This window comes from Cibotium barometz, chromosome 18, assembly GCF_041138505.1.
Source record: "Cibotium barometz isolate CiBa-2024 chromosome 18, ASM4113850v1, whole genome shotgun sequence".
Lineage (NCBI taxonomy): Eukaryota > Viridiplantae > Streptophyta > Polypodiopsida > Cyatheales > Cibotiaceae > Cibotium > Cibotium barometz.
Window position 1 is genome coordinate 10,179,926 of NC_141063.1, and position 22,679 is coordinate 10,202,604.

General features: G+C 40.3%; 1 long non-coding RNA gene and 1 other non-coding gene across 2 annotated transcripts; both read left to right on the forward strand.

The window, feature by feature from the left end:
• The first annotated feature begins 19,560 nt into the window (after window positions 1-19,560).
• LOC147628922 (U1 spliceosomal RNA) lies at window positions 19,561-19,722 on the forward strand. The gene has a single exon (XR_015268023.1). It is a non-coding gene; the product is annotated as a U1 spliceosomal RNA (small nuclear RNA).
• Window positions 19,579-21,157, forward strand: LOC147628923 (uncharacterized). Its single transcript, XR_015267856.1, has 2 exons — window positions 19,579-20,289; window positions 20,373-21,157. It is a non-coding gene; the product is annotated as an uncharacterized LOC147628923 (long non-coding RNA).
• The last annotated feature ends 1,522 nt before the right edge of the window (window positions 21,158-22,679 follow it).

Consider the following 22,679-nt stretch of genomic DNA (forward strand, 5'->3'; position numbering starts at 1 on the left):
GGGCTTCGTGCACTAATATTTTAATATTCAGAGGCTATAATACTACTTTCATCGTTTTGCAAGTTTATATGGAAGGTCAACACTACTGCTATCCTTTTTCCCTTTATCTATCTTAGAGAGGTTGAACAAATATGTGGCTTGAGCTCTAGTGCTTTTCATATATATATAAATGGTTTTAAGTTTTGAGTTCCATTATGACCAGTGGAACCTTCTGGCAACCACCCCGCTGTGCGAGTGGCCATTCTCCAAATGGGAGGCCACCCCACCGGTTCTTACAAACAAGTTGCAAACATTGAATACATTATTCTCTTTATTTCCCACATCTTATCTATGTATGACAAACCATCCCTTGGGACTAACCTTGTATAAATTCAATGGGGTTTATTTTTAGTCCTTAGATTCATTCTTCATTTCATGATGTAAACCAAAGGAATCCCCTTTTTGAGAATCTTATTCTTTAATTCTCTACTTAACAAGGATATAAATCATATTATTAATATCTAAATCTCATTATTTACACCCCACTGGTTCTTACAAACAAGTTGCAAACATTGAATACATCATTCTCTTAAATTGGGTTTCCCCCACATCTTATATGTGTATGAGGAACCTTTCCTTGGGACTTAGATTCATTTTGCAAACCAAAGGAATCCCCTTTCTTAGAATCTTATTCTTTAATTTTTTTCTTATGACTGATATAAATCATATTATTAATGTCTAAATCTCATTCTTTATAGGGACTTACACCCTAGGGAACTAAACTGGTATTACATGATTGGTGATCATTCCTTATAGGGACTTACACGCTAGGGAACTAAATTGGTATTACATGATTGGTGATCATTCTTTATAGGGATTCACACCTAACCAAGGGATATTACAGGATTGGTGATCATTCTTTATAGGGATTTACACCCAAGGGAAATTATAGGATTGGTTATTATACATACCCAATTTATTTCCTTCACTAGTCCTTGAATAAATCCCCTTAAAGTCATAAGACAATGAAGTAAAATCTCAATCATTCACTTAACACAAAACTTACAACACGATACCATAATTGGAAAACATAGAATATAAGAACTTCCCCAAAACTACCTAGACTTAATTTCAATCCCTAATCATAATTCACATTCTCAAGGAACTATTTGGATTTATAACTAAGTCCTAAATTATTCACTGTACAATCCTTCTATAACTTTGGAAAATTAAGAATCAACTCAAAATTTGACTTATCCTTAAACCTAGGATTACAAATCCACAATCTTAGCTTTTTCACAAGCCTTATTCAATCTTTCCTTTCAAATAATATGACTCCAACCATAAACCTAGAAATATTTTATAAAACGTGCTTAGTTACTAACTCAAGACCTCTTAACACAAGCTAAAACCATGCCGACTTCCTTATGCATAAATAAGGTCTATGTTATCCTTATATTCAAGCTTGATTTACAAACCCAACCTATTACTAATAACTAGAGACCTCCTCTAAACACAAGCTTGATTTAAGACCTCTTAAAACAAGCTTAACAAAAGCTAAAGAAAAGCTTAACTCAAGACCTCATAACACAAGCTTAACACACACTTAACTCAAGGTAAAGATAAGCTTAACTCAAGGCCTCTTAACACAAGCTAAAGACATGTTGACTTCCTTATGTGTAATAAGGTCTATGTTATCCTTATGTATAAATAAGGTCTATGTTATCCTCATGCATACGTAGGATGATGGAGATTTGTCTCCATCAAGCGGTAAACTTGCCATGCACACTTCCCGTGCCGTGCTATTCCCTCAAACAACTTACGACCAAAGCTGAGATTTTTGCTTAGTCACCTCCTCGAATCCTAGTTGGGATACGAATACGTCTTTATCTTTTATAGTATTAAGGCATTACAACTCGTCCAAACTTTTGGATTTTGGGGGACGACCTGAGCAGAGAACCCTTGACTCATACAATCATAAGATCTAGAAGTTGAGGGAGAATCCCTCCTTCTCGATGGCAGTGAAGATCCTTTTGTGGTGTCATTTCCAAGCAATGGATGCTTGGGTCATCCTTTTAGGCTTATGGGTAAGGGACGAGCACCTAAAAGTGGATGTGCTTGATGATGAAGAAGTGAGTGTCGATGACGCTAAACACATATGGCTTGAGATAGCATCCATGCTGAAAGATCCAATATCTCCGTGAAAGAAGCATAGGATTTAGATATTGTGTTGGTGTCTTAGCATCATAGGTGGAAGTACCTCTTGGTGCAACCTATGCCTCCTCCTTTAAGGAAGTAAAACATTGATAGAAAGATTGACCCATTGAACATCTTACCACATAGAGTCATCTAACAATTACAATGCACGTTGAAGAAGTAGAAGAAATTGGTGATGGAAACACACATGTTGCCTTTGTATGTCTTTATGCTATAGAAGGCATCATCAACACACATGTTGCCTTTATGATATAGATTAGTGTAGAGGCCCCTTGTTGATGATAAAAACACACATGTTGCCTTTGTATGCATTTATGCTATAGATTAGTGTAGAGGCCCCTTATTGATGATGATTTTAGAAGGCATCCATGTGTGAAAAACACATGACAAAATGACTATTATGGCTACAGGTTTATGTCATTTCTGAATGAAAACACACATGTTGCCTTTGTATGCCTTTATACTATAGATAACTGTAGAGGCCCCTTGTTGATGATGACTTTAGAAGGCATCCATGTGTGAAAAACACATGATAAAATGACTATTATGGCTACATGTTTATGTCATCTTGTGTAAGCATGGTAGTGTGGTACTTCATGATGAGAAAAAAAATGTTGATTGTATGCTAGTCATAGTATGAGACACTTTATGGGAAGAAAACGTAGATCAGAAAGCTATTAAATGAGGAAAGAGCGTTGATTATAGGCTAGTTATAGTATATGAAAAAACTGCACCATACGTGGCTTATAGTAGGAGACAGACACATGGGTGAGAAAATGCAGCCCATAAGGTGATTATATGAGCTTTGTGTGAGCATCATTATTGAAAATGCATGGAAGATGGTTGTGTGAGCTTCTACAAGAGGAGATAAACACAGCTCGTGAAGGTTGGTCAACCAACCAAGAAAACATGGGGATTATATGTCAAAAGAGTTTCATGCATATATGGGTGAAAGAGGCCATGCCGACTTCCTTATGCATAAATAAGGTCTATGCTATCCTTATATTCAAGCTTGATTTACAAACCCAACCTATTACTAATAACTAGAGACCTCCTCAGAACACAAGCTTTACTTAAGACCTCTTAAAACAACCTTAACAAAAGCTAAAGAAAAGCTTCACTCAAGACTTCATAACAGAAGCTTAACACACACTTAACTCAAGGTAAAGATAAGCTTAACTCAAGGCCTCTTAACACAAGCTAAGGACATGTTGACTTCCTTATCCGTAATAAGGTGTATGTTCTCCTTATGCATGCACTTAACACACAAGCTAAAGACATGTTGACTTCCTTATCCGTGATAAGGTGTATGTTATCCTTATGCATAAATAAGGTCTATGTTATCCTCATGCATAAATAAGGTCTATGTTATCCTCATGCATACATAGGATGATGGAGATTCGTCTCCATCATCTGCAAAGAGGTAAACTTGCCATGCACACTTCCTGTGCCGTGCTATTCCCTCAAACAACTTATGACCAAAGCTGATATTTTTGCTTAGTCACCTCCCCGACTGGGATACGAATACATCTTTATCTTTTATAGTATTAAGACATTACAACTCCTCCAAACTTTCGGATTTTGGGGGATGACCTGAGCAGAGGACCCTTGACTCATACATAGATAAGATCTAGAAGTTGAGGGAGAATCCCTCCTTCTCGATGGTAATGAAGATCCTTTTGTGGTGTCATTTCCAAGCAATGGATGCTCAAGATTCCTCTTCTCACTTTTCTTCACACTCCTCAATCATGGAGAGATTTCATCCTCCATAGCTCCATGATTGAATACCTATGATTTGCAAACATGGTATCAGAACCATGATTTTCAATGTTTATGCTTATCATCTACTCTACTCTCCTTCAACTTGATTAGCTTTAGCTTATGATTTAAACTAATCATGATTAGTAGTTAATCCTTTTTTTTCCCATTTAGGTGATCTCCACCTCAAACCCATGCTTAATAGAGCTTAGATTGCTCCTCACATAGCCATCCAATGACTCATCTACTAATCTCTTTATTGAACTATTTTTTGAGTTTTTTTCTCTTCCTTACAAAAACGTAGCTCTTCCCACAATCAGTGGAGCTTTGATTGCTCCTCATAGGAGCAACTAAAGCTCAAGACAAATCTTTAGGACCTCTTTTGAGCTCCGCATAGGCAGCAGATTCAATTCCACGAATTCACGCACAACATCGCCGACAACAAGCCATTAACAAAACGTTACTTTTTTTTTTGGGGGCAAACGCAATAGCAGTTGGATCTATGCATTTTGACTCAATTCGTCACCTTCACAAGGGTTTTCAACGATGGAAAACATGGCTACAACATTGGTTTTCTTTTAAAATGTACGAGCCGTTCCAACCTTGTGCACTAAACAAAGATACACTTTGGCATAGAGGTGATTAAGGAGTCATTATTTTGGCTAATCATATGTTTAGTGATTCTAAACTCATGTTAACACAGTGCTCTAGTTGCCTCTTGAAGCTTTTTAAAAGAAGACTTGTGAAAGGGATTCAATTTCAGACACCAAGTCGACCTCTTCTCTATATTGCAAATACTTAATTATCTCTACTAATCAATGATTAATATTAATTCTAGTATTTATGGACCATTGAGGGTTCAACCCTACCATTGGGGACTTGCTACAACTTGCCAAAGCTTCATCTTGAATAAGCCCCTTGATTTTCCCCTCCAACAGTGCTCTAGAAATCAAGGTGCTCTACCATTAATAAGGGTTCAACGCTACCATTGGGGATTTGCTACAGCTTGCCAAAGTTTCATCTTAAAAAAGGTGCTTGATTTTCCCCTCTGACAATGCTTTATAGATCAGGGTATCCTCTACATAGATATCAAAAAATTACTTTCACTAATATCTTAATTGGTGCTAATCATTTGAGGTTTTTAGGACCATTAGTGGGTTATATCTCACATTCAAGTGTTGCTAAACCTTTGTAAAGCATCAAATTGCGTATAAATCTCTCTTAGCATTGTTCATCGACAATGGGATTTTTGAGCTTTAATGCTTCATGTAAGTCATCTAAGATACTTAATAAATCAATTGTACAAGGGCAAGACACTGGCCATTGATAAGGCTAAGATCCACTTAAGCATATTTAATGCATTATCATCATTTGAAAGGGATATGCATCATCATCATGTTGTTAGCCTTCATGTACACATTGATAAAATCATCCATCTTTACTTACAAGGATTTCATTACACAATGAAATCAAGGATGAAGAAGACCGAGAGCTATCCAGATTAGGATCTACATTGACATCAAGAATATCTTCATCCGCATTTTAGTCATCAAGGGGGATTCTCCCTTTATTTCTAATTCAGTTTATATGTTGAGTCAAGGGTTCTCTTTGAGGAGTTTAGGTTTTTTAAGGGTTTTTCTTAATGTTTTTTGGGTTTTTAAACATGACAGGGGTGCTTGAAACACTCCAATGTCATGATTTTTAACATGATAGGGGTGCTTGAAACACTCTAATGTCATGATTTTTAACATGATAGGGGTGCTTAGAAACATGGAATTTTTGCGAGCTTTTCAACGTGAGCTTTTCAGAGCATCTAGAAAGCTTTTGAGGAAGGCCTCATGTTTTTCTTCCAAATATTTTAGTAGAATACATCGATTCAAGAAACATAATTTAACACCATGGCACCTTTGAAGCGAATATATTTTTGCATATTTGAAAAAACATGGCAATGGCAATTGGATATCTAGATCTACATAATAAAAAACCTAATAACAAGGCTTATGTTATCCAAAAAATTATTGATACCATGGTACATTTGAAGTAAATATAAGATTTTTGTATTGAAAAAACATGGCAATGGCAAGTGGATAGATCTACATAATCAAAAACATAATAACAAGGCTTATGTTATCCAAAAACAATATTCAGCTATAAGTGTCGCAATATCAGCTCTACATTATCCGAAAAAGCTATGTAATCATAAGTGCCAAAAAATTATATAACCAGAAGCGTGTGTCATGAGTAGATTTTCTCTTTTCCACCAAGCACAAAATCATGGATAGGCCCCTGGACGCGATAGAGTCATGACCCAAGAGCCATATCATGGATACGCCCCTAGATGCATAGAGTCATGACCCAAGAGCCATATCATGGATAGGTCCATGGACAGGAGAGAGCCTCCCTCACATTATGATTGGGTATCTTTGGTTGGCGTATAAACATGTTTTCAAGCCCCAAAACTCGCATAAATATGTATAAATATGTTTGCGTGCCACATAAGACATTTTCCCTTGTACACGTTTTTTTTAAAAATAGGCATGTACACTAATGTTCCTATCTAGTCCATTTGCTTCACAAGACTGCATATGTACTTCACAAGACTTCCTATCTAGTCCATTTGCTTCTATCTTAAATATCTCATACTCATACTAATTAACAACCTTTTCAGTTAGTACTACAAGCTCCATTATTAATGTAGAATCTATTCTCTTTTCTACTTTTCTTTCAATGCATGTTTGCCATTTCATGCAAACTCCACATTAACGACATGAGATGGCCTTCTTTTACGATACATAGTTTCCATGTCACCTTCTAATACTTGAATATCTTTATACACTAGAGTTCCACCAAATGCTCCTTCCATAAGCCAAGCTACTTCGATTGGACGAGGAATATTCCTATTAGAAATCCTAGCCATCAATGTCTCTAGATTATGTCCAAATCCTACATGCTTTCCCAACATGTATGCATGCTTCTTTGCACTTTGCAATAGAGAGTTGGCCATGTCTGATACGCATGCATCATATAATGCTATTTTTCTCTTATGACCCTCTCCTGCCATCTAGCTCCCATCTTTAGAGTCTGCAAGATTTGTCCTTGGCGTGTTTGTGAGCTCCTCGTCGACAGAGACAACCTAAAGTTTTGACATTATGGTAATTCAATTCCCCCCCAATGACATTACTTGACTTGAAAGACATTATGGTAATTCAATTCCCCCCAATGTACAATCACCCTTCTTCTCTCTCTCTCTCTCTCTCTCTCTCTCTCTCTCTCTCTCTCTCTCTCTCTCTCTCTCTCTCTTTTTTTCTCTTTATCTCTTCCCCCGCTTTGCCATTTCTCTTTCTTTCTCTAAACCCTAAACTTTACCATTGCTTGCCTCTGTAAACCCTAAAGTTACCATCACCTACCCCTCACTTTGAACTCCATTGAGCTCCGTCGCACTCCATTCATTGTGCCACTATCAAATGGCATGCTCCTAGAGTGATAACAAAGAGGTTAGTCATCACACACAAATGTACAAGCTCAACTCTATGAAATGGTATGGCGTGTAGCAACTCACCATACAAGCTTCTCTTATCTAATCATCACACACAAAAGTTAAACTAGTTCTTATCACACAAAAAAGATAAACTTGCTAGCAAGTTTCCATACAACACAAGGAAAAAAGAAGGGGCAGACTGTGCTTTGGAGGTGCAAACTATGCTTTGGAAGCTGGCGCATGCACTAGCTTCCAAAGAGTAGTCTACCCTTTTTTTAACCTTATGTTGTATGGTGCGTTTTAATTAGCACTAGATGATGGGTTTCTCAAGCAAATTTAAAGCAAAATGTTAGGGGTTTTTTCTTAGCACTAGATGATGGATAGCATAAGAGTAAGGTTTGTTTGTTGCTTATGATCAAGGAAGTTGTGATGAAGAAGATGCTATTATTATTGAATTTTTTAGTTATGTAGATGAATCTAACTTGCATGGGCCATAGTTTGATTGTGTGATGGTGGTTCTTCCTAATGATTTGCTTGAAGAGGGAGTTTTTCAAGACTTCTTATGTAATGTAAAGATTGACTTGTAATGCATAGATTCATTCCACCTTTGATGCAATGGCCATGAGCTAGGTGTTAAAATAAAAATAATGGCTATGTATGATGCACATGGACTCGAATGTGAGATGGGTTTATATGTGGAAATACACTTTCATGGCCTTGTAGAAGCTCATGTGGATTCACCATGGATAATATAGGATGACATTATTTGGCATAAGTCAAAGATTCCACCCTATGCTTTGAGATGGTTAGATAATGAAAAGAACCTTTTGTAGGGATCAAGCTGATGTTAAGCATGGGAAGCTTTGATGTATGTTTATTTATATTTTTTATTGGATAGTGTGGGGTGTAGCAAGTTTCCATACAACACAAGGCTATCAGAGCGTAGTTTGCCCCCTTTTTTTTGCCTTGTGTTATATGGGCAACACTCAAATGGATGGCTTTGATAGAAGGCATCATGGGGTTTCAAAGTATTTAAAGGGTGTAGCAAAAACTGCCTTTGAGGGCCACATTGGAGGATGTTTAAAAAAAATGCATCGTAAGGAAAAGCAATATGAAACATTCCATGGTTGACGAATCAGCAATAGTCCCCATCCCTAACACTTCACAAGTGAAATTAGCAATAGTCCCTACCACTTCTCAAGTGCAAGATGTGGTGGAGCTAAGTGATGCACTAGAGTTAACACAGAATGCTACTAATGTAGCAAAAAACGAAAGAGACAAAGACCAAGAGCAAGCACCTCTCATTCTTCATGGGCTCGAGGCATAGATCTAGCTTGGCCTTCTTCAAGACTCTTTGTCAAAGTTCTATGTTACGATGGAGAGCGATCCACCTCTAATTTCATTGTGTCATTTGTTTGTGAATGAAGCTATTAGGACATCACAAGTGGATGTGACCGTTCTTGTGGATAGATTTAATAGAGCCGGCCATATTGAGGCTAATGCACCATTTCGTGTTGGTTTTAAAAGGCTTGGGGAGGGCTTTATTCAAGTGAACGATGATGATATGCAACAATGGGTCCAATGAGGACAAGAATCAACACTGTGTTTGAAGAAGAGCTCCCTGATGAGTGGTCAAATTTGAGATGAAAAAAAGTTTTTGGTATGGGATGGTAATCATCACCTCAAATCTTAGTTGTCTTGTATGAAACGAGGGTAAGTGTTAAGGTCTTCATTCTATGAACTATAGAGTACAATTTCTTGATACTATTTATCCTCAAATTTTTATAACATTAATGGATTGTGTGGAGCTTATGCAAATGAGATATCAAGATACGTAGGATTTATGTGCAAGTTTTTGGATGTGGCCCCCGTGGTCAAGAGGGAGAGTTGTTACTCGCACTCATGCACCTTCCACTCTTAGGCATGAGATCTATATGTTCCAAAAGTTTGGATTAGCAAATAAAGAGAGTATAATGGTAGCTCTCCCACCAAAGACACGATCAATAATTGAAAGAGAAATGATTCTAGAGATAAGAAGTACACATGTCAAGCCTTAGTATAACAATCTGGCTTGCATGATGGCTTAGTTATTCTTCAAGGTATGAGTTTAGTTGCTCGGGACGAGGTGACTCACCAAGCTTGTTCTGCTTACCAAAGATTTTCATGAGGACTTAATGGCTAAAACTTATGTGCTTAATCAATAAGTACTTGGAGATGAAGAATATGAAAAGCAGAACACACTTGCTTTAAGAGCAATGGAAAAGGTATGTATAGCAATATCAGCTTTCGATTATGTAAGTGAAAAACTCTAAGAGGTTGGATAAGTTTTTGCGTGATTGATGCAGAGATTCATCAGTATGGCATACAAAATTGCTACTATTACTAATCCAAATAATGGCCCCAGTTCCTTTTGAGTCTTGTTTAACATTGATTGGATTAATAACAAGGTGGTGAAGAAGGAAAACTTGCAATGGATAATGGCTTCAACAATTAGTCCTATAAGGTATATGTCTTATACTTTCACATAGTTTCTTATCCTTGTTTTTGCGTTTCTTTCTTGTAGTGCATGTAAAAAAACTTTGAGTTGTGTGTAGGAAAAAGGAGATTACAAATCTTATCAAAGCCTAAAGAAGTGCGAGATAGTTGGGGAATGCCAACTGATAATATGCCTTATGAAGAAGGAGACATATTTGTACCATGCTTGTATGAGGGCTTTAGAGATTATCCGAGATCTAGACATTGGGGTGGTGAGCCATTGTAAGAGCGTGCTAAGGCATACTTCAAGGACATGAGGATGCGTCATTTCCAACAAGCCTTTGCATACTAAAGGATGGTGGGCTTATGGGGACAAATAGCCAAAAATTGAAAAAACCATTTGACGTTTGGTGTAGAGGTAAATCTTAAGTGTAACATACATGCATTATGTCACTTTTATTCTCATAATTGGTTTATGAGATAATTATGTGTCTTGTGGGGTTTCAAAGGTGGCTCTATAATCTCATTGAGAGTGGGCAACTCATACAATGCCCAAATGAGACAAATGAATGCTTGTCATAGAAGAGTCCATCTTTCATGTATCTTCATACTTGGAAGGATGAGGGTTTTTCATATTGTGAGCATATTGTTTCCCATGGTGGATTGAGTACCCTCCCAACAAGAAACCTGAAAGCGAGGAGGATCTTTCTCAAGGTATGCATGGAAACACATGTGAACTCGTTACATTCCAATCACACACACAAGCATGCATCCTACAACCAAAAGCAAGCAATAAAGTAAGAGCTCAAGAGAAGAAGAAAGCTTTGTACTTAAAAATGATTGAGTTTCCCGGTGCACATCATCAAAAGTTGTATATATACAAGTGGTCTTTACCTGGCCACCCAACTTAACTGGGTGGCCATTGCCTATCTCTACCCATATATGAAAGGCTTATGGCTGGCTTTTGATAATGTCTACTATTCCTAGGCTAGGGGTGGGGATTTCAAATGTATGGAATAAGTTGACACCTCATGATGTGAAGAAGGCTATGCTAATGGATCACCAATAGCTTGTGGTTAGAGGAGGCATCTGCGTGGCTTCATTGTAAACTTAAAATAAAGAAAGGGTTCATACAACTAAGTTGTTTCTATTAAGGATTTGTGGAAAAGTTCTGTCAAATGCTACTACACTCTCTTTTAGAAACTTACCTACCAAGTTGCTTCTCCTAAGGGTCTGTGGAAATGTTTTGTCAAATACTATTGTGCTCTCTTTTTATAACAATCATTAAACATGCATAAATTCCTTCTCTTAAAGATCTATGGAAAAGTCCAATCAAATATTAATGTGCTCTCTTTTTATAACAATCATTAAACATGCATAAATTCCTTCTCTTAAAGATCTATGGAAAAGTCCAATCAAATATTAATGTGCTCTCTTTTTATAACAATCATTAAACATGTATAAATTCCTTCTCTTAAAGATCTATGGAAAAGTCCAATCAAATATTAATGTGCTCTCTTTTTAGAACGAAGACTAAACATGCATATATCAAAAAAATATTAATGTAATATACTCACTCATACGTGTATTTTAGTCAAGGTGTGAGTATGATTGATACTTGGTGTAGGTGGCAACAATATAGATGACTACACCATGTAATAGAGTAGAGTATGGAAATATGCTATCTCTCTTTGCCCTCCATATCCGTAAGATACTCGTAGAAACACCTTAGCTTATCGAACATGTTCAAGCCTCAAAAAATTATGAATTTGAATAATTTTCATGTACTACTGCACCTATTCTTTAACGATGGTGGTGGATAGAACACACCCTTTGGGTTTCCACCTTCTACTAGTAGAAGCTCATCCTCATGTGCCTATTCTTTGACAATGGATATAACATCCCTTCTACTAGTAGAAGCTCATCCTCATGTGCCTATTCTTTGACAATGGATATAACATCGCTTGGGTTTGCACCTCCTACTCCTATGTAACTAGGAGTAGAAGCTCATCCTCATGTGCCTATTCTTTGACAATGGACATAGAATCCTTTGGGTTTCCTACTCCAATGTAAGTAGGACAAGCCTCCACTGGCAAGAGTGCCTAATCGAAGCTTTACAAGTGGTCCAACAAGAAAAGTTTAGGAAAAGCTCTCATAAATGTTTATTCTTACTATAATCGCACAAATGCTAGCCAATCATGTTAGTTGATATAAGTAGCATTCTACTTGGAATCTATTATAACCCACATAGATCCCCAAATCCATTCTTATATAGAAGTGCTTCATGTAGAGGGAAACAAGAAGAGAGAGAGATAATTGCAACACCATAGATGTGAAGTCGGAATCTATTAGAGAAACTACACACACAAAAAATAGGATCAATGTGAGGAGCACATTGTAGATTGAAGAATAGGATGAGGTTGAACTACTCTTTGGTTACTAATGTAGTGACATAGAATAACAAAGTCTTGATTTTAGTGGACAAAGGGTGATAGACTTGGCGGTATTCGAAGCCTCATGTGTATGTGAATAACCTCACATAGCCATTTTGTGTGTGTGTGATAAGTAGTGATGTCATATGTTTAGCCACGTATCATTGTCCCAATGTATGTGATGTGTCAAAGATAAAGCTTTTAAGTCTATAAAAGGCATTGTACTATTTAAAGCTCATACAACATCAATAAATAGAAGATATTATTGAGTTGTGTAATAGTTTTCTCTCTCTTAAGTATAGTCTTTCTGTGTGTGTGTGTGTGTGTCTTTGCACTACCACACAACATGCATATCTTTCATCCTCCATAGCTGCTTGCTCCTAATCTCCCCTACATGGTATCAAAGCTAGGCTTTTAAATTGTTACCGCTAGCTTATTGCTACTACTGGCTTGAGGTAAAACCAAGAGCCACTAGGAGTTGCCTGCCCAAAGCTATATCGTGGGTTGCCACCAGTTTTGGGAGGTGCTAGTGTAGAGTGCACCACCTCCACTCAGCCCAGCAAGATAGTACCGCTCGCCAATTTCATTGCCAAAATTGGGTGATGCAAGCATTGAGAGATTTGCTACCTCTGCCTAGTTTGCCATCGTGTCATTGCACCATGCTTTCTCACCCTCTTTTTCGTGCCATTGCTTCTTGCCCAGTTTGCTACAAAGTGTCATCAGAGAGCCCTTTGCATATAACTTTGCCCATGGTTGGGCCTATTTTTGGCGATGCTCTTAGCTATGAAGTTGACTTTGAAAGAGGAGGCAAAGGGCTTCATAGTTCCATGAGGCCGTGCACAGCACCGCATGCATGCGTTCTTTGGTGTAAAAGTTTATGGCCACGATGATGAATAAAATTTTGATGTCTGCACACGCAAAGTCGTGCGCAGGCATCACATGATGAACATGCATTCTTTGGTGTAAGAGTCGATGGCCACGATGATGGATGACTGCGAGACGAGCAGGTTGCAAGAGTTTATGTCTAGAGAGCCGGTGGGTGATATTGAAGATGAAGATCAAGACTTTGGACCTGCACGGTGGGTATAGGTCAAAGCTAGGGCTTTGATGTGACAATCTCTACCTTGACACAAGCCTTAAAGCTTTCATCTTAGGGTTTTTTGAAAGTGCAACTAGATCCTTACCTGTATCTAGAGCTACTGTAGAAGCCAAGCTCGCCATGAGAGAATTTAGTAAGAATAGCTTTGAGTCTCAAGACATTCAGTGTGCTATCTACAAGGAGGTTTTCTTGGCCCATTAGCTGTAGCAAGTCACCCTTAGTGATTGAGGGAGACTATGGTTAGGCATTCTAGTTGTTTATGTGTGTGTGTCATTGGTTCTCTGTGCAGGGAGCCTCCCTGAAATCTGAGTGTGTGTGTTTTTCCTTTATATGCTTGTACTACTTAGGCCCCCGTATTATCTTTTATGCCACATAGATCCCCAAATGCATTCTTATAGAAAGATGAGGGAAGCAAGAAGAGGCAGAACTAATTGCAATACCGTAGATGTGAAGCTAGAATTCACCAGAAGAAGCTACACACACACAAAAATAGGGCCTGAGGAGCACATTGTAGATTGAAGAATAGGATGAGGTTAAGCTACTTTTGGCTACTAATGTAGTGACATATAACAAGGTCTTGATTTCAAAGGATAATAGACTTGGCTTATAGCTCTTGGGTATTCTAAGCCTCATGTGTGTGTGAAATAGCCCTTAGATGGATTAGTGTGTTGTTGTGTGTGAACAACCTTTTATAGCCGTTTTATGTGTGAGTGTGGTAAGTAGTGATGTCATGTGTTTAGCCATGTGTGATTGCCCCAATGTGTGTGATGCGTCAGATAAAGCTTTTAAGCCTATAGAAGGCACTATACTCTTTGAAGCTCATATAACATCAATCAATAGAAGATATTATTAAGTCGTGCAATAACTCTCTCTCTCTCTCTCTCTCTCTCTCTCTCTCTCTCTCTCTCTCTCTCTCTCTCTCGTACTAGAAGATATATTACTAGAATTACTTTGCAAATGGCCACATGGCCACAATGTGATGTGCTAGCTTTCCCTCACTAATTACTACGAACCACAGGTGTAGCTCGGAGTACCCTCATCCAATTATAGCCGTGTCATTCTCCACCAAATGAGCTAACCACAAGGAAGAGACTTGCTACAACAGTAGCCCTTTGATATGACCTATGTGAGCTGTAATACCCACTTTTGCATCAAATATGAAGTCATTCCTAGTTACCACATATGCCACAAACCTATCCACTTGAAAAAAGGAAAGAAAATTGAATGTTTTGGGTTATCCGACCCATTCAGAATCGTGCCAAAAATCCAATCTTTAATCTTTACGAGCCTATTTGTCGACAAAATCCTTACACGAGAAAGGAAATCCCACACCTTGTTTTCTACCATACATGAAATGAAAAGAAGCGAGCATGTTTCCAAGCATGTAGTACAAAACACACAATTACCAGAAGCAATCCATCGCTTTCACAGCAACTGGTTCTCTAATGGTAGGCCTCCAGAGAAACACCTTCCCTTGATATGGAATCTTAGACTACCAGCTCTGTAAGATTACTTCCTTCCACCAGGCCCTACTTTGCCTGATAGTCCACACCTGATTAGCCTTCTTAGTGATCCAGCGCTTATCTTCCACCATCATATGGTACACTTGATTTGTTATATGCTGACAATGTCCTAAGGCTTTCTAAATGCCCAATCTAACCAAGGTTGTTGATCCTCCAACTAAGGAATATCATCAAATGGTGTAAGGCTTGCCCTCACCTTCTCCCATAATTGTACATATCCACATGGAACCCGAAAATATTGATGAATTTTCTAAAAAGAAAATAAGCGACCTCAATGTGGCAACAAGGCATCCATGATTCTCACTAGTCCCAATCGAGCCATTCTATTGAATTTTGGCCACTCAACAAGTTTGTCAAGCCACTCCAGAAGTTGTGAAGTAGCCACACCTCACCTACCATAGAATTCAACTGCATCCGCTAATCTGAAGGCTTCCATTTAGTATGTGTCAACACCTCCTTCCATGAGATCATTAAATGAGAAAGGATAGGTGAAGCCACCACTCAAACCTGTTGGGAACCATTCACTACATCCCATCATGTACCATCAATCCTGGTATTACCATGCACAAGTGCAACCTCCTCTAGGAGGGCCTTAGCCATTACCACCCATGGCTGATGAAATACACACATATCTTGTAGTAAAGGCCATCTCCTAGTGACCATATGTAATTTGACATCTAATAGGGCCGCCCCTCCACTCTTCTTTGTGTTCCTAAGAAATCCACATCTGTCTTGGCTTATTTCCTGCTCTTTTCCATAGTATAAATCTAATTGGCTTTTGTTTCTGATGCAAAGCTTTGCTCATACATGGCAAGAAAGGCAAGAAAAAAGATATCATGCTAACCATAATGGATTGTGTCACTTTGAGCCAAACATACATAGGCCAACCCTGAGATTTCCAATACACAAACTTTTCATTTTTCCTTGCAGAAATTCATGCCAACAAAGCCTCTGAATCAACACTAACTCCAATCGGATAACCCAAGTGGCGTGTGATGCATATCCTTTGTATGACGACCTACCCATTCCATCCAAAACCAAGCAAATTCATCTTGGTAGAGCTTATCAAAGTAGATTTTTACATATGCAAGACCAAAAGTATGATAAACAGCCATAGCCTTCTGAACATTATCTCTTTGAGCCTTAAGAAACATGAAAGAAGAACCACATTCTGGGCTCCACCAACACCTCCCCAGTAGTCTGCATGGCCAACGGTAACAATTCCCACATAGTTGATGAAAAGTCTACAACCTTAACCCAAATAAGGCATGCTTGGTGCAACATATCTCTATACTCTACCATAGGGCGCCAGGGTACAACATGCACCAACTGTCCATCTAGAAATAACGGGACCCGCTTCCAAATTGCTGCCCCGCTAGCTTATTGCTAGTGACACCAGAGGTTATTGCCCGCCCCGCTGATTCAAAACCGGGAGAGCCACTAGGTGTTGCTTACCTAGATCCGCCATGGGCCGCCACCAATTTTGAGCGGTGCTGCTAGTGCAGAGGGTCCACTCAGCCCAACGACGGTGCCACCCACCAATTTTGCCGCCAAACTTGGGTGGTGTGAGTAAAGGGTTTCTTGCCCGAGTTTCCCGCCTCTCTGCCCTCGTCGTGCAAAGAAGGGTTTCTTGAGCAGCACAAAGATTTAGCAGAGAGCCCTCTGCACCCATAACTTTGCCCATGGGTGGTCCTCTTTTTGTGGCGATGGCCTTAGCTTTGGAGCTGACTTTGGAAGAGGAGGCGAAGGGCTTCGTAGCTTCCATGAGGCCGTGACATGATGAACATGATGCTGCATGCGTTCTCTCGTGTTGTGTAAGGGTTGATGGCCGCGATGATGAAGAAAAAATTGATGACTGTGGACGCGAGGCCGTTTTTATGTGTGAGTGTGATAAGCGGTGATGTGGCCTTGTGTCACTGCCCCAGGGAGGGTACGTGATGTGTGAAAGAAGATAAGCCTATAAAAGGCAGTGTACTCTTTGAGGCTCATATAATAGCAGTACAGGTGATTGCCTACACCATGTAGTAGAGTGTGGAAGTGTGATGTGTGTCTTTTCCCCCATGCATGTCCACAAGATACTTGTAGTAGAGAGAGCTTAGCTTATTCCAAGCCTACGACTCTTTTTGAGGGTGGTCCAGACGCTTAGTGCTGCCAACCGCACGCATCACATGATGAATATGCCGTATCTGATATAAGAGTCGATTCGTCATGATGATGAAGAAAATCTAATGACTACATGTAAGCTACAAGAGTTTTTGTCTGGAGACGGTGGGTGATATTGAAGATGAAGATGTCTAGAAACAATGGGTGATATTGAAGATGTCTAAAGATAGTGGGTGATATTGCAGATAAAGATGATGACTTTGGCCTGCACTAGAAGCTAGGCTTTTGATGTGAGATATCTCTACCCTGACACAGGCCTTAAAGCTTTCATCTTAGGGTTTTTAGAAAGTGAAGACAATGTGACTAGATCCTTGCCTGCATCTAGAGAGCTGTTGTAGAAGCCATGCCCACCACGAGCCAACTCAATATGAACAGCTTTGAGTGTGAGAACATTTAGTGTGCTATCTGCAAGGAGGTTTTCTTGGGCAGTTAGTTGCAGCAAGCACAAGTCTCCCCCGGTGAGGAAGACTATGGCTAGGCATTCCACTTGTTTTTATGTGTTTGTGTATCGCGGGTTCTCTACATGGGGAGTCTCCATGAAATCTGAGTTAAATAATCATGTGTGTTTTTTCCCTTTATGTGTTTGTACTGCCTTCACTTATAAAAGGCTCCATGTTATCTGAGTTAAATAATCATGTGTGTTTTTTCCCTTTATGTGTTTGTACTGCCTTCACTTATAAAAGGCTCCATGTTATCTTTGATCCATGTTAGGAGCTTGGGGGGGGGACGGGTGTGACGAAGAACTAGACTTGCTGCTTCGATCACTTTGTTGATTGGAGGATTGGCATGGCACAGGAGTTGCGAATGGCTAGATCGCTCCCTTGCAACATGTGATGAAACTAGAAGGTAGCTACTTCTTTTGCATGTCGGGTCTTACCCCCATTGCTCTGAAGGGGGGTTTGTTGGGTATTCGGAGTCTTATGCGTATGTGAAACAGCCCTTAGATAACTTAGTGTGTTTATGTGTGTGAATGAGATCTTATAGCCGTTTTATGAGTGAGTGTGATAAGCAGTGATGTCATATGTTTAGCCATGTGTCATTATCCTAGTGTATGTGATGTGTCATTGTCCCATTGTATGTGATGTGAGAGAACATGCCCTTTGGGTTTCCAGCTTCTACTTCAATGTAAGTAGGAGTAGAAGCTCGTCCTAATGTGCCTATTCTTTGACAATGGACATAACATGCTTTGGGTTTCCACCTGCTACTCCGATGTAAGTAGAAAAGCCTCCACCACTGGCAAGAGTGCCTAATGGAAGCTTTACAAGTCGCCTAACGAGCAAAGTTCAAGGAAAGCCCTCATAAATATTTATTGTTGCTATAACCTCACAAATGCTAGCTAACAATCACGTTAGTTGCTTTTGTGGTGCGCGGCTCACAATGAGTAGCTTTCTACTTGGAATCTAGGGAGAACTAATTGCAAGACCGTAGACGTGAAGTTAGAATCCCACCAGAAGAAGCTAGACACACAAAAATAGCACATTGTAGATTGAAGAATAGGATGAGGTTGAGCTACTCTTGGTAGGCTACTAGTGTAGTGACATATATATAATAACAAAGTCTTGAGTTTAGTGGATAAAGGATGATTAGTTGCTTGCCCCTAATCTCCCCGCCGTGAACGGTATCAAAGCTAGGCTTTCAAATTGCTGCCCCGCTAGCTCATTGCTAGTGACCACCAGAGGTTATTGCCCGCCCCGCTGATTCAAAACTGGGGGAGCCACTAGGTGTTGCTTGCCTAGATCCGCCATGGGCTGCCACCAATTTTGAGCGGTGCTGCTAGTGGTGCAGAGAGTCCACTCAGCCCAACGACGATGCCACCCACCAATTTTGCCGCCAAACTTGGGTGGTGCGAGTAAAGGGTTTCTTGCCCGAGTTTGCTGCCTCTCTGCCCTCGCCGTGCAAAGAAGGGTTTCTTGAGCAGCACAAAGATTTAGCAGAGAGCCCTCTGCACACATAACTTTGCCCATGGGTGGTCCTCTTTTTGGGGCTTCGTAGCTTCCACGAGGCCGTGACATGATGAACATGATGCTGCATGCGTTCTCTCGTGTTGTGTAAGGGTTGATGGCCGCCGCGAGGATGAAGAAAAAATCGATGACTGTGGACGCGAGGCCGTTTTTATGTGTGACTGTGATGAGATAAGCGGTGATGTGGCCTTGTGTCACTGCCCCAGGGAGAGTACGTGATGTGTGAAAGAAGATAAGCCTATAAAAGGCAGTGTACTCTTTGAGGCTCATATAACAGCAGTACAGGTGATTACCTACACCATGTAGTAGAGTATGGAAGTGTAGATACTTGTAGTAGAGAGAGCTTAGCTTATTCCAAGCCTACGACTCTTTTTGAGGGTGGTCCAGACGCGTGTCGTGGGAAAGGTCCCATAATAGGTTGGCGTGGCTGGTTGAGAGGCGCCTACTAAAGAGCGCCCACGCGCGGCTGGACGGTATACTTACCTGGGCGGGGTCAATCGGTGATCAGGAAGGCCGATGGCCTAGGGTCGGCCTCTCCATTGCACTGCCGGACGGGCTGCACCCTAGCATCTCCCCAACGGGGAGAGTGCACGTCATAATTTGTGGTAGCGGGGGCTCGCGTTCGCGCGGCCCCCACCCAAAACCAAACTCCAAACCACGAAACCTCGCGGCGCCCGCAGGCCATGGCGGGGCTCTGATGATTTCATTTGGGCTACCGGCTGTGTTTGCATACCCTACACGACGGAGAAGGAGACAGACCAGCTGTTTGCATACCCTACACGACGGAGAAGGAGACAGACCACCCTTTCCATGCTGCTGCTGTCGTTGAGGCAAAAGGCGACATGAGCCCCAGCCCCAGCACTGTTGGATTACGCATCCGTCATGGGATCTGGAGGAGCCAGTGTGCATGAATGAATAGCCCTCTGCCTTTCTAGTCTAGAGTTCTGTGATCTTACACTTCCTACCTGCTCATATCTGCCTACTGCCAGTTACGGACAGCCACCTCGGCTAGCAGCACTGGACTGCGCAGGGGACTCCATGGACCTTTGTTCTGAACCATTGCTGCTCTTGATTTTGCCCCGGATGGTGTTCTCTCTTCCTGACATTCCTCTCTTGCTCTCCTTACAGGGTAAAGGAGGAGGCTTTGGATCATCGGTTTCCACCACAACCACACATGGCAGATTCATCCCTGGTCCCCCCCCAGGTTCTCCTTCTTGCTTAGTTAGTTAGCCCCACACTTCATTGGCTGTGAGATCTCTCCACTCATTTGAAGCTTCTCAATATCAGGAGGTGGATGGCACACACTGTCATATGGGGGAAGCAGCAGTCAGAGCAAGGGCCAAGCCTGCAGCTGAAGGCGAAATTGAAATTGCGAGGGAATCAAAGGACATGAGCATGGGGCATCTCTCTGTTTGTTGATCATTTTTTTACCCATACACTCGTTGAAATTGTGTGTTGTAAACTTGAGCTTGGCTTGACACCATATTGGAGGAGATACTTGTGTGTGTGTGTGTGTGTGTTTGCGTAAGTCTTCCATTGCCATTCTCTCTTTAGACTCTGTTGGTCTACAATTGCTTAAACCCTAGCAAGTTCCCGCCATTCCATGTGTGTGTGTGTGTGTGTGTGTGTGTTGATTGTTTGGCTAGGGAAGCAGCCCGTAGAGTCAACAGAGCACATCCGGGTTTGAAGAAAGTTCGATTTTGTGTTAGTTTGTCCCATGTATGTTGCCTGCATGACTAGGGTGGTAGGGATCCCAACCTCCTCTCACATGCAACATGAGGAGTGGCCCCCCAAGTTCAATGGAAAGAGGGATGTTGAGGCAGATACAAATTGGGTCAAGGAGATGCCTGTCAATCTTTCAACTGCGGGCAGTTCAGATGTAATAATCACGAGATATTCAGCCTTACATAGCAATCGAGCAGCCAGAGCAAGGGCCAAGCATGCATTTGAAGGAAAAATCTATAGGAGATTGTGGACATCACATTTGTCATCAACTTGGCTGCATTTGTCGTTTGTTGAGCATTTTGTATATCTGAGGGAGTCGTCGTACATTGTTTTGTTTGTTTATTGAACTTGATTTCTTGGGGATGCACATTTGATTGGAGTAGATACTTATGTGTCTGTTTGTGTTTGCATAAGCCTTCCCTTGTGATTCTCTATCTGTTAACACTCTCACAACAGTACTAGATCTACAGTTGCTATTATAGCGTAGGATTCGCTAGAATATGTTTTTCTTTCTCAGCATTCTCTCGATGTGGTGATTGTTTGGATAAGGAAGTGGCATTTGGACTTATCCAAATTCGGGGAAGTTAGATTTGTGTTAGTTTGACCCAAGGTTGCAAAATTTTTGTTTCCAACATTCCATGTGGTTGACACGATTGTGGATGGTCAGAATCTTTGCTGATTCATCCATTTGAGTAGATTCATTTGAGCAGATTCTGCAGCTTCTGGATCTTGAGAGGAATTGGTCAAGGATGTTCTCAATGAGAGGTTTTAATTAGAGCTTTTAGAGGAGGATTCTCATCAATGGCAGGTGCTTTCTCACATGCATTTGAAGGAAAAATCTATAGGAGATTGTGGACATCACATTTGTCATCAACTTGGCTGCATTTGTCAGTTTAAGGGAAAGCTGCTTTGGAGGATGAAAGATATCCATGTTGTGTGGTGGTGCAGAGACACACATGGAGAGAGAGAGAGAGAGAGAGAGAGAGAGAGAGAGAGAAAGAGTTATAGCACGACTCAATAATATCTTCTATTGATGATGTTATATGAGCTTCAAAGAGTACAGTGCCTTCTATAGGCTTAAAAGCTTTGTCCTTGACGCATCACATACATTGGGGCAATCACACATGGCTAAGCATATGACATTACTACTTACCACACTCACACATAAAATGACTATGAGAGGTTGTTCACACACAACAACACACTGAGACATCTAAGGGTTATTTCACACACACGAGGCTTCGAATTTTCCATCCTAAATCAAGACTTTGTTATTATATGTTACTACATTAGTAGCCAAGAGTAGCTTAAGCTCATCCTATTTTTAAATCTACAATGTGCTCCTCACATTGATCCTATTTTTAAATCTACAATGTGTCCATGTGCTCCTCACATTGACACATTGCTAAACATATGACATAACTGCTTTCACACACACACACACACACATAAAATGGCTATAAGAGGAGGTTCACACACACATGAGGCTCCAAATACCCAAGAACTGTAAGCCAATTCTATCATCCTTTGTCCACTAAAATCAAGACTTTGTTATTCTATGTCACTACATTAGTGACCAAGAGTAGTTCAACCTCATCCTGTTCTTCAATCTAGAATGTTCTCCTTACATTGATCCTATTTTGTGTGTGTGTGTGTATTTTCTCTAATGGATTCTGAGTTCACATCTACTGTGTTGCAATTATCTCTCCCTCTCCTTGCTTCCCTCCACATCAAGCACTTCTATATAAGAATTAATTTGGGGATCTATGTGGGTTATAATAGATCCAAGTAGAATGCTACTCATTGTGAGCCACAAAAGCAACTAACATGATTGTTAGCTAGCATTTGTGTGGTTATAGTAAGAATAAA